Below are 12,549 nucleotides of genomic sequence, written 5' to 3' on the forward strand. Positions count from 1 at the left end.
CATTAAATATGTATACAGTCATGCATTGTTTAAGGATGAGGACATATTCTGAGAAATGCATCATTAGGCAATTTCTTCATTGTGAAAACAGTATAGAGTGTACTGACACAAACCTAGATCGTATAGCCTACACACACTTACACTATATGATACCAGTCTTGTGGGACCACTGTCACATATGTGGTCCATTGACTGAAATATTATTATGAGGTGCATGACTATATATACTATATACACTCACATATATATACACACACACTCACATATATATATCACTCTTTTGTTTGTATAACAACTCACAATAAAACATTTAAAAGAAAGACAATTAAGGACAAATATGCTATTTAGAGGGTGACCAATTTCATTTTTTCAGTGGGACAAATTTCCATTAAAAATTGCTTCAAACATTCAAGCCACTTGTACACACACACCCACACACAAGCACACGCACAGGCACATTCATACATGCACACACAAACATATGAAAGATTTCAAATTATACCTGAGTCAGTTCAGAGGCAACCATAACCAGGTTTGCAGGATGGCGAGAATGGGGAAGCTCCTGTGTTCAGGAGACCAGAAAGTACAACAGCCAATAGACTTCAAAGTCAAGGGCACTTCCCAGGGCACTCCTCTCTCAGATGGAGTACATATAATTTCTCCATTCTCTTTGCTCCCAGTTTTCCTCATTTCCCACTGATTCAACAATTATATGTACATATACATGTGTATGCACATGGGTGAATATATATTTGTGTGTGTGTTATGTGAGGGAATGTGTGGATAGAATTCCACACATTGGCTAGATTTTGAATTACTTAAACAAATGAGTAGTTAATTGGTCTTTGCCTCCCTGTGCCTTGTAGCTATTTAAATCAAAGCTTTAATAAATTGAATGAAATTATAAGAAGTTTCCCCCAATTTTTATTTCCACTTACACGGTTTTACTCTTGCCTCATTTTCATGAAAATATAACTTTTGGCTGGTCTATCAAATCTACTTTCTATGATGGATTCCCTGACAATTATAATCTAAACTAATCTCTTCTTTTTCTCTGAAATATTACTATATTAAAATGTGTACGTCAAAACTGAGCATAAATATATATGACAGATAATGGTCAGAAGAGATTATTTCTCCCTCCACATGGACGTCAGCAGTTGATAAGAAATCTTAGCATATTCTCTCAAGATGTTTCCTAAGCCCAAAACAAGTTCAAGAGTCAAGAAAACTGACCATACAACAGATTGTTTGGGGGCTATTCTAACTGGGTATGAATTAAGAGTCTTGGCTCAAAACTTCCTCTTATTCTTAATGAACAGATTGGCTAGAAGCAAATATTTTATTGCAATATTGTCTCAGAAGCACCCAATTTTTTCATGGAGAAAGTAAGTCTCAGGAAAGCTCAGTAGTAGCCTTCATTCCTCCTCAAACACTCAGACGCAGCTTACTCTTCCAACTCTGCCATTCATACGAATGCATTCAAAAATAAGCTAGGATATATTTTGTTGCCTAATCCATTATCTAATGTTCTTTACACTCATCTTGACTTTTAAGACTTTAAAAGTAGCCTTTCGTAATATTCTCTTGAGTGTTTATTGCTCTTAACCCCTATAATAATCTTTTGTATTTTATTTTTCAATGTTTGTTTCAAACTTATGTTCATTGTTTCACATTTACAGGATATTTACTTATTTTGTCTGATAAGAGAAGCAACAATCCAAAGAGACATTATTTCTTAACAAGAGACTCTAAAATTACCCACTATAACAAGTCACTAAATAGAAAAGTATTATCACTACATCACAATCATTTTCCAGTAATTTGTAGTTGAAAAACTCAGGCTTTCTATTCCCACAAGTTTCTCTTCTGTCCCCAGTTTTAGTCTAATATCTAAAAAACGAAGGGGAAAACAGCCCTTTGGTCATTTCAGAAGCCATAACCACTTGCAGAAGAGCTGATCCCTGAACTCAGATCTTAGCAAGTAAAGAGCAAAAGCAATCTGTTCATTTTTAAAAGCTAAAAAATAATCACAATTTTTACGTGCTTTTCCCTTTTTACTGCAATTTCATATATAATATGCTAGTAATTTCAGTAGGAAGCATGCACTTTATGAAGATTTTATTTTTTTTGTTTTCCCATAATGTTCCTTCTATTACTAACCTCTGATGTTATTAAATCCCACTGTGATATTTTTCCTGCAACAGAGCCCATGAAAAGTACAATTCTTCAGAAATTTCATTAAGACCAGCCCGTGAACTGCTTCCTGACTTATTCCTGCCCGAACAGTGGTTACTTTCATCTTCCCTCCTCATGGCACTCACCCTCCATTATGACTTAGGAAAGAAATCAGATTTGCAATTTTCTGAGCCATGAGGAGGGGATTTCTATTTTTCAAGAGCCTTAAATCCTAAGTATTATTTACACAAGGTTGAATTAATATAGGTTGCCAGCAGATAAGGTTTTAAAGTTTTTTTTGACCATGGGGAATACTGAACAATTTTTTACATTAAAAAAAACATGGACCTGTCATGACTGCTATATTCCACAACGAAATTGAGAAATAAAGGCTCTATTGACTTTATCTATCTACTTTTGGAAAAAAGATTGAAGTGGCAAAAAATTCTGTGTGTTGCTTTTTTAAAAAAATCTTTATAAAATAAACATAGTAAAAATCACTTTTCATTTTACTTTATATAGAAAATAAGCCTCCAGTATTAAAATATTATGGTTTCCTTCGTCTAAACTATCCCTCAGTTTTTCTATTATTATCGGAAGCAAAATGTTTTTGAAGTCTAGGTCAAGAGTATCTAAAGCTCCTGCTTATTTCCTTAAAGCAAAATGACAATTTTCTTTTGTGCTTTTTTTTGGTTATGGTTTGTTTCCTGAGGGAACTTTTGCGACTGTTTCCAGTATCCAGCTTCCCTTTGGCATCCCACTAGCCTAAAAGGTTGCTACTCAACCCAGCTCACAGACCACCTGGTCTTTATACCTTATTGGACAATGAAGGACCTGTGGGAGTCTCGCTGTTTGACAAGTGTACTTCCCCCATTCTTTCTGAAATGACAAAACTAGAAAAATGGAGCACACAATAGTGGTTGGCAGGGATGTGGGGGATGAGAGGGACTTGAATGTGGTTCTAAAATAACATCATAAGGAATTCTTTGCCTGACGCGGTCCTGCAACTGCTGCAGCCCAGTGACACAGTCGGGGCACACGAAGCACGGGAGTTTGCAAAGCAACCCCTGCAGGAATGGCCCAGGGTCCTCCTTTCTCAATCTGCTGTTGCTAGTTGCTGTATTGGCTCTTTTCATGACGCTTGTGCTTACCCAGGGGAATCTGCTGGGAAAGGTGAATCCCACTGTAATAGACAAGAAAGACCCTCTTCTGACTAACACTCCTTCAACATCCCCAGGGCCCTGCCGAAGAAAGAGGGTTAAAGGGTCAGCTGTCTCAGTGTGGGAGTTATATAAGAGGATGTGGGGACCCGTACGTGCCTGGTCTAAACGTACCTTGGCTCACCTTTGCCCCAAGGCTTGTTCTGTCCTCCAGCATAACCCGAGTCTCGCCCCCTGCAAAGAATACTGTAGAGATCTATAAATATTAACTGCACTTACCCAGAAAATGAAAAGAACAGCTCTTTCCCAAGACTAAATAAGGGAAGTAACCTTTAGAAATTGCTGATGACCCAAATAAATTAAGGAAGTAAAATGATATCACGGGGAAAAACCAAGCTACTTCAGGGGAGAAAATAGATGTACCCCAGACATTTATGTAATCCTCAAAAAATATATAAATGCACGCTTGACAATAAAGACTTCAGACTTGCTTTCACCAACTTGGTGTGCAGTCTCATTCCCTTCCTTTCGCCCACGCCATTCATCCCTCAGGAACCTGGACTCAGCTGGAGCTGGACTCCCGCAATTCTTGAGGTCACGGAACTGTTCTGTATCTTGAATGTGTGGTGGCCATGTGAATCTATACATGCGATGAATTTATATAGAACCAAGCACACACACACACACACAAACATGAATAAAAGTAAAGCCGGGGAAATCTGAATAACACATATGGATCACATCAATGTCAGTTATCTGGTTGTGATATTGTTTACGATATCTCACTGTAGCATACAGTATCACATTGCATACAGTATCACATTGGGGGAAATTAGGTAAAAGCTATGAGGAATCTCTCTGTGTTATTTCTGGTAACTGCATGAAAATCTATAATTACATCAAAATGAAAATTGGAATTAAAAAATAAATAAATAAACTTGACAAAGAGGCATGGTGCACTGTCTCCCTGATGAGATGTAGAGTATTCACCCACAAATTTAGGATAAACACTACAGAGCTACTGTAATTGGTAATAGTATTATTTAGGAAAACAGACTACAATTTCCATCCTCCTATTTTGTGTGAAATTTCAAGAAAAACATACTCTATTTAGATGGATCATAAATATAAGATTCTCCTGATTTGTAAACTTGGGAACTTCAGAAATGGAAGAGGAAATATTAATAATGTAGATGTTACCATCAATTAATGCACACAATAAAACATATTTGCTTTATCTATCAGAATTGGAATGACAGCAGCAATACCAGTAACAATAAAAATAATTCAACAACAGGTCCAGCCCGGTAGCGTAGTGGTTAAGTTCGCATGTTCTGTTTCTCGGAGGCCCCGGATTTGCCGGTTCAGATCCCAGGTGCGGACATGGCACGCTTGGCAAAAGCCATGCTGTGGTAGGCATCCCACATATAAGGTAGAGGAAGATGGCATGCATGTTAGCTCAGGGCCAGTCTTCCTCAGCAAAAAGAGGAGGATTGGCAGTAGTTAGCTCAGGGCTAATCTTCCTCAAAAAAAAAAAAAAATCAACAACTAGCAAAATTCTACTCTTCAGAAACATGAGAAAGTGGGAGAAACCTTATGGAAATTTGAAAGCTCAGATGGATATGCAAGCATGCCATAAACAGGCACTTAAACGTCATTCAATCCTTCTTTCTATTCTATTATTTTGTTCCTAAAATAAGGCATGATTTCAATGTGCCCTTTCACTTGTTTCTAGATTTACCTTTCCATATCTGGTAAGCATTTGACACAGCTCCTGGATGCTTGAAATTGACTATATTTAGATTGCTATAGCTTTCCTAGCTGCCAATAATTAAAAGAAAATCAAACTTTATTATTTTAAATTTATATCACACATCTCGTTCTTCATTGAAAATAAATAAAAATGTGTTAAATTTCTCATAATGACCATAATATCACACAAATGATGACAAATAGTCATATGTTCTTCATTTGGTAACAATCTCAACAATGCTTGGATTAAATATTTTCCAAAACAATATCATTAACTTTTTAAAATATTTGCAGTCTTCTTACATACTATCATGATTTTAAAAAAAGTTTATGCATTTGTCTTTTATAAATTTTTATTTTTCCTCACTAATAACAGGAAGTGGACAATTTAATTTTAAAATGCCCTCAAATATTTGGCTAATACATAGAAACAAGTAAAAGGTAAGCATATCTTCATTAAATATTTTTTTAGTGAAATCAAAAACTACTCTGGGCCAAATTTACATGAATACAACTATAGGCACTCAAAAGGAATAAAACACTATGAGAAACACAAAAGACAACACAGCACCATAATTTTGAGCCTGATGTTCTCAGCACCGTATCACAGAGACATGTAAAATATGATGGATAAAATGTTTCTGAAGTTCAAAAAATTCCATCTAAATTCTCTTAATGTTTTGTTTATTAATAAGCCAAGATGCCCAAATATTTGTGATTTTCTATTAAGCCAATGACTAAGAAACTTAAGGTTAACTTAACTACTCTAATACATACTTAATAGAGTTTGAGTCTTATTAGTTTGCTATAGTCCTTATTAGGTTGTTATATTAGTTTAATATAACTAAGTACCACAAACTGAGTGGTACTGGCTTAACATAAATTTATTTTCTCACAGTTCTGGAGGTTATAAATCCAAGATCAAGATGTCAGAAGGGTTGGTTTCTTCTGAGGCCTCGCTCCTCTGCTTGTGGATAACTCTTTTCTCCTCGTGCCTTCCCTCTGTACGTGCTGGTGTCCAAATTTCCTTTTCTTATGAGGACACCAACCATTGGATTGGAACCCACCTTAATAGGCTCATTTTAACTTAATTACCTCTTTAAAAATCCTATCTCTGAATTTAGTCCCATTCTGAGGTATTGGGGTTAGGACTTCACTATATGAATTTGGTGGGGGGGGGGGGGGGCACAAAATAGTCCCTAAAAGAGCCCAGCACCATTTTCGTTTGACTTTCCTACAAAACCTTCAACTGCTGTGATCTTCGTGAGACACCCTCCATTTATCTGAGATTCCAGTTTCCCTATATCCGACTCCTCAGTTATGCCATAATTACCACCTCTTGAACTACAACTTATAAAAATGTTGGTGCTTTGGGAAAGGAACATGATATTTACCTTACAACTTATGACTTGAAACTTTATATTTATTTTTATTTTTTGAGGAAGAGTTGCCCTGAGCTAACATCTGCTACCAATCCTCCTCTTTTTTATTGCTGAGGAAGACTGGCCCTGAGCTAACATCCATGCCCATCTTCCTCTACTTTATATGTGGGATGCCTGCCACAGCATGACTCGACAAGCTGTGTATATCCACACCCAGGATCAGAACTGGTGAACCACGGGCCGCTCAAGTGAAACATGCAAACTTAACTGCTGCACCACCTGGCTGGCCCCAACTTGGAAATTTTTAAATGGTCCAATTTTATGTCTTTATGATTTTTATCACTAATAAAAAGCTATAGTGAACATAATATTATATTACGAAATATTGTATTTTTTACCTGTAAACCTTGAAGAGAATGTAAATTTCCCCATTACATGACATTTTATGATTGTTTATTTGATTGAAAGAAGAAACAAGTTGTCAAACAGGCCCCGTCCTATGAGGAATTCTGTGAGCTGTGTATATTCCAACAAGGGATGAAATACATAGGTTTCCTTAATAAGCTTCTGATAAACTGCTTCAGAAAGAATACTAAATATGGCTTCTCTCTTAATATCAGTAATTTGGCAATGGGGACAGTTCTATTAAAACAAAAAAGAGGTATGCAACAGCAGAATAGAGCTGACAAAGGCAAGTATGATGCAAGCTGCTAATTTAGTAGGCACTGAGAACAATCTAATTTAAATATGAAATCAGAACAGCTGCATGAAATGCAAAAACACCTTTATTTATTAGTTGCTTGTTGCTACTGTAACAAATTGCTGCAAATTTATTGGTTTAAACAATGAAAATTTACTCTCTTTGCTTCTGGAGGTCAGAAGTCCAAAATGAGTCTGAAGAGGCCAAATCAAGGTGTCAGCAGGGCTGCTTCATTCTGGAGGGTCCAGAGGAGAATCCATCCCCGCCAGCTCATAGAGGAGGCTGGCCCACCTCAGCCTGTGGCCCCAGCTCTCTAATCTCTGCTGCCTTCCTTATATTGCTTTCTTCCTCTTCTCTAGTCCAGTATTCCCCTCTTATAAGGACACTTGTGATTATATTTAGGGCCCACGTGGATAATCAAGGATAATTTCCCCTACTCAAATCCTTAATTTTATCACATCCACAAATTCCCTTGAGCCACATAAGGCAATAGTCATAGTTTCCAGCCATAGTTTCCATCCCAAAGATGACTGGGCCATCTTTGAGGGCCATGATTCGGCCTACCACAACCTGTATGTCCTCCAATTTCTTAAGCGTGACTTCACAGAAAACTTAAAACTCATAGACCTACAGTATTTTTAGCAGAGTATTTGGCAGCTTGGTTGGCATGTCAAATTAAAGGCCCATCGAAGCGTATGCAGGAAGCCCTAGACTTCCTGTGGAGCACGAAGCAGGGAGGCACATATGGCTATTTCTCACCCAGGTTAGTCCTTTTTCACACTTTAAGAATCTAATGTCTATATATAGAGCTCTAGACCTTGCTGGTTATTCATGAGCATGCTTAAAATTCTTATAGATCTCAAAATATAAATAGAATCCCTTGCATTTGAAAATCTTTTTCAGATTAAATTAGCCTCAGTGAATTAGTCTTTTCATATGGGTTATCTTATTAGGGATGTTCCTGGAAAATACTATTCTATCATATACTTAGATGCATCACTTTAAAATAATTGTCAGGTTATTTTACACACATTGTTTCTATAGCTAGATTGAAAAGTCCTTAAGGAACAGACCAAGTGTTCTATTTCATATGCATTCTGCAGCTGCAACAGCCTATTTCCATTCTTAAAGACAGTCCTCAAGGATCCTTCTCTTTTCCCACAGCTGAGAGACCCATCTCTTATATTGGAATGCAGTATTTGCGGTTCAATAGCACATGAAATTCACAACTTCCTTTCTATGGTGTTGACTTGGAGTTGACAGCTTTGAAGGATATTTTAGGTCAGCATTTCCCGACATTTCTCTGAGGACACTTATTCATGTGTGACGAAATTTTTATAATCCAAGAAAATGCAAGAACATAAAGACAATGCAATAATTTTTTATGAAACAAAATATATTTAATGTACAATTTTTTTGTTTTAATTTTAACATTATGTTCACCCAAGCATGGTTTTAGTATAAACCAATAATGCATATCAGCCAATGTCTGTTCTGACCGGTCAGTCGCTTGTATCATGCCTGTAAATATTGTGAATACCACCTTAACTTTGATTTATTTTTTGGGGGTCTTTAAAAGTTATTTTGTTTTCTCTAAAATGGTGATAATAGTAGATTTTGATTGTTTTCTGTAGTTTTTTAATACAGTCATTCTTATCAAAATAAACATTTGAAAACTTTGTCAGTTCTCTCTAAATATTTATGTATTACATTATTTATTTATTAATAATATTTATTCATTTATAATTATTTATTAACATTTTATAATTCAAGAAATCCAAAATCCTGCTAACAAATAGATTATTTCAGTACTTCATTGACAGATCTTCCTTAAGAGGGGTCTAAACTGAGGTTTTCATTCACTAGACAAAACAGTTTCTTTTATTTCACTAACAGAGGACTTTTGAAGAATTGTTTTACGAGAGACCAAAATGTTATTATTATAATTTTTTAATTGTATGTTGCCTTAGATAGCAAATAAGAAAAAACGTTTTAGCTCAATTTCTTTTTAAATTCTATAATGCACAGAATTTGAAATAGGAAATATGCCAAGGAACAAGATTAAAAGAAACTCATAAACTTAAAAGAAACTCAATATAAAACTCTACTCTCATTTATAAACACATTGCTTTAAAGGTGATAGCAAATGTGCTAAATGTGACAGACAGTGAGGTACGATGAACAGCGTGTTCAGTGCAGCCTCCAGATACTTACAAGAATAGCTATGCAGGGGTAATTTAGGATGTAGTTTTTGGTATGTTGAAATATAAGTTTTAGAATCTTAAGATCTTAAACTTGTAGTAAAAATCTCCAAGACCCTCTAGTCAAATGCCATTTCCTGTCGAAATAGCTCCTAATGTTCCTAATCACTATTCATGTTGTTTTTTTTTAGAACTTGCAAGATTCAAAAGCTTTCTACCCCAGCCTATTGTCGTTATGAGAAGCATCAAGTGTTCTACAGGTCTTTCTGAAATGGCGCATGGTTCTTCAATTATTAATTTATCTCCTGTTCTTGTTTTATGTGTGACCTCAGAAAGACTGCCTAACTTCTATTTAAAACATAATAAGAATTTAAACAGCTTAAAAATCATCAAATATCTTAAGTTCTCTCTACTCAAATTTACAATGTTCACTTTATCCCACTTTCAGTCACGGGGTTTAATCTCTGATCTTTAGACACACAAAGAACTGAGAGAATTATTTATTTTATCCATTTTTAAAATTAACCAATTTATTTTTTATTTTAATTTTTGTGCTGAAGAAGATTTGCTCTGAGCTAACATTTATTGCCAATCTTCCTCTTTTTTCTTTTTTGCTTGAGGAAGATTCACCATGAGCTAACATCTATGCCAGTCTTTCTCTATTTTGTGTGTGGGTCGCTGCCACGCCACAGCACAGCCACCAATGAGTGGTGTAGGTTCATGTCTGGGAACCAAACCTGGGCTGCCAGAGGGGAATGTACTGAACTTAACCACTAGGCCACAGGGCTGGCCTCTTATTTATTTTTTAAAGAAAATTTTATATGCAAAGGATGCTTACATCTTAAATATACAGTTTGATGAATTTTGACCTGCTTGCCCCATGTAACCACTAACCAAAGCAAGATATGGAATGGTTGCTTTGCTGCCAAAAGTTCCTTCATACCACTTTCCAGTCACTTCTCATCCCTGAGAGGCAACCACTGATCTGCTCTCCGTCACAATAATAAAGAGGTAACATTTTGACATCTCTCAGGAAGGGAGGAAAAACTCCAAAATTTTGGCAGTGTTTAAGATAGGTAGATAGGGAAAATAAATCCCTTATTAGATATCCAAAAGGTGATATGGGAGGGAAAAAAAGCACACAAACAAAAACTGCTTGCTACAGGTATTTCTACATGCAACATATCATTTTTCCTAAGATGAACCTGTAGTTGTTAATTACTGCACAATCATTACAAAAAGGAGTTTGACAAGAATGCTTGATTTTCCTTTCCTTTTAGCACTCAACATTGCTCCAGCTCACTGTTCCTCTCTTCACAGCCTTAATTAGAAGATGACTAGTGCCTCTGTCACTGTCTTTGTGCAGTGTCTTTGATAAAATTGTCCAGCTCCTCTCTTTTTAGAGACTATATCTCTCTTTCACTCCACTCCTACATCTCGTTTTCACTAATTTTATTGTGCAAGGCATTTAGCTTTCTACTCCCTGTTTGTTCTTGGTCTTCCTTCCTTTCTTCACTATCCAAGACTAATTAATATGTTCTTCTGTGGCTCATCCACTCCAGGTTCTACTCTTCAGCTGTAAACAATTAGCAGTGACTTGGGAATTTCTAACGTTCCCTTCTTGCCTCTACTAATGCTCCGTGGTGAAAGGGAATAGAAGTATAGGTATTTCTCTCCCATTGAGAGGAATTATGCCATAGCCTACACCTACCCACGTACCTCATCATATACACAGAGGTAGAAGCAGTTAATATCAAGTTTGTTTCAAAGAACATCTCCCTACCCCTGCCCCCTTCATTACTGTTGGTGTTAGAAATTAACCAGTCTTGACAAGGACTTGAGAGATGAACTTATCAGACAGAGAGATGACAAAAATAGAGATATTTTTGTAAAATATAGTAAAAACTTAGCTGCATATAGGCTATAATTTTGTACTGTTAATTTAAGAATACCACCATTTTATTAAAATATATTCTTAATGTATATAATTACTAATCAGCTGGATAAACAAAGTTTGGTCTCCTTTCTTTATAAAGCTGTTACTATTAGGAATCAAGTAAGCAAAGAGTGTTTGTTCTAGCTTAGAGAGGGTCAGAGAGAAGCAAATAATACTATGAGTTTTTTTTTTCAGCAAATAAAGTGAAAAGCAGGGACATGTTAATTAGCAATACTATGGTGCAAAGAAAGTAGTTAAGAAAAAGCTAAGGAAATACTAAGTTTTGTGTGTTCTCTGGGTATCATATCACTATTTCCTCAGGTGTTAGTTTGGGTAATGTGAACTGATAGAAAAAACAGACCTAACAACTTACAATGCTCAAGCACAGTAGAAGTTCTCACTCACCTGTCTAAATGAGATTTTCTTGGTTCATGGGCAAATTATCTCCATGATCCAAAGAACTAGGTTGTGTCCATCTTGTAGTTTTCTGTCTTTTTCGGCCATTTGTTATTTGCATCTTGCTAGTGGAAGGAAAGAGAGACATTTTGCAGTGGCAATTCTAAACATGTCAGTGGTAAAATATTCTTCCTTGGCTGAGTGGAGCTCAATCACCACCATGCCCTCGGTACCCTACCAGGGGCACATCCATTCCTTAAAAGTCTTCACATAACAATAACACATAGGACTTGACTCACATTCCATTGGCTAGAACTCAGTCATGTGGTCAAAGCTAACTGCAAGGGAGACTGGAAAATACAGGCTAGCTGTATACTGAAGAAGAAGATAAAGTGGATGTTTTGACTGAATACTAGCAATTTCTATTGCATGGGGACTGTGGATATGAATATTTAAATATGTAACTCTTTCTAAAGATGTATTTGCAACTTTTGTTTTTAGGTTTAAGTTTGTTCTTGAATTAAATTCTAAGATAGGGAAGTAAGCTCATCATTTCTATGTGTGATGATTTTAAATGTACACATTTTATCAGTGTAGATTAGATTCAAGTGACTTGTCTTGCTTGTAAATTTGGGTAATCCCACAGGGAAAAAGATTTCTTCCTTGTTTTATTTCCAGACATATTCATCTATTTATATGTAACAGTTTTAAGAGCTACAATTATAAAAAGAAAAAAAGGTAAATTTCTTTATATCTCCTTACAAGACTTGTTTTACACAGTTACTATTTCTAAAGACTTGAATATCATTTTAACAATTTCTCTTTGGAAAGCCATTTAAAGCCA

At 35.9% G+C, this 12,549-nt stretch overlaps 1 long non-coding RNA gene across 1 annotated transcript in view; it reads right to left on the reverse strand.

Moving 5' to 3' along the window:
- The window catches only part of LOC139040960 (uncharacterized), a 29,999-nt gene extending 18,043 nt beyond the window's left edge, over positions 1-11,956 (reverse strand). Inside the window, exon 1 of the long non-coding RNA XR_011495285.1 lies at positions 11,715-11,956. This is a non-coding gene — a long non-coding RNA (uncharacterized lncRNA). The remainder of the gene's footprint in view (positions 1-11,714) is intronic.
- Between the last annotated feature and the right edge of the window lie 593 nt (positions 11,957-12,549).

Source organism: Equus asinus, chromosome 18, assembly GCF_041296235.1.
Source record: "Equus asinus isolate D_3611 breed Donkey chromosome 18, EquAss-T2T_v2, whole genome shotgun sequence".
In the NCBI taxonomy this organism is placed as follows: Eukaryota; Metazoa; Chordata; class Mammalia; order Perissodactyla; family Equidae; genus Equus; species Equus asinus.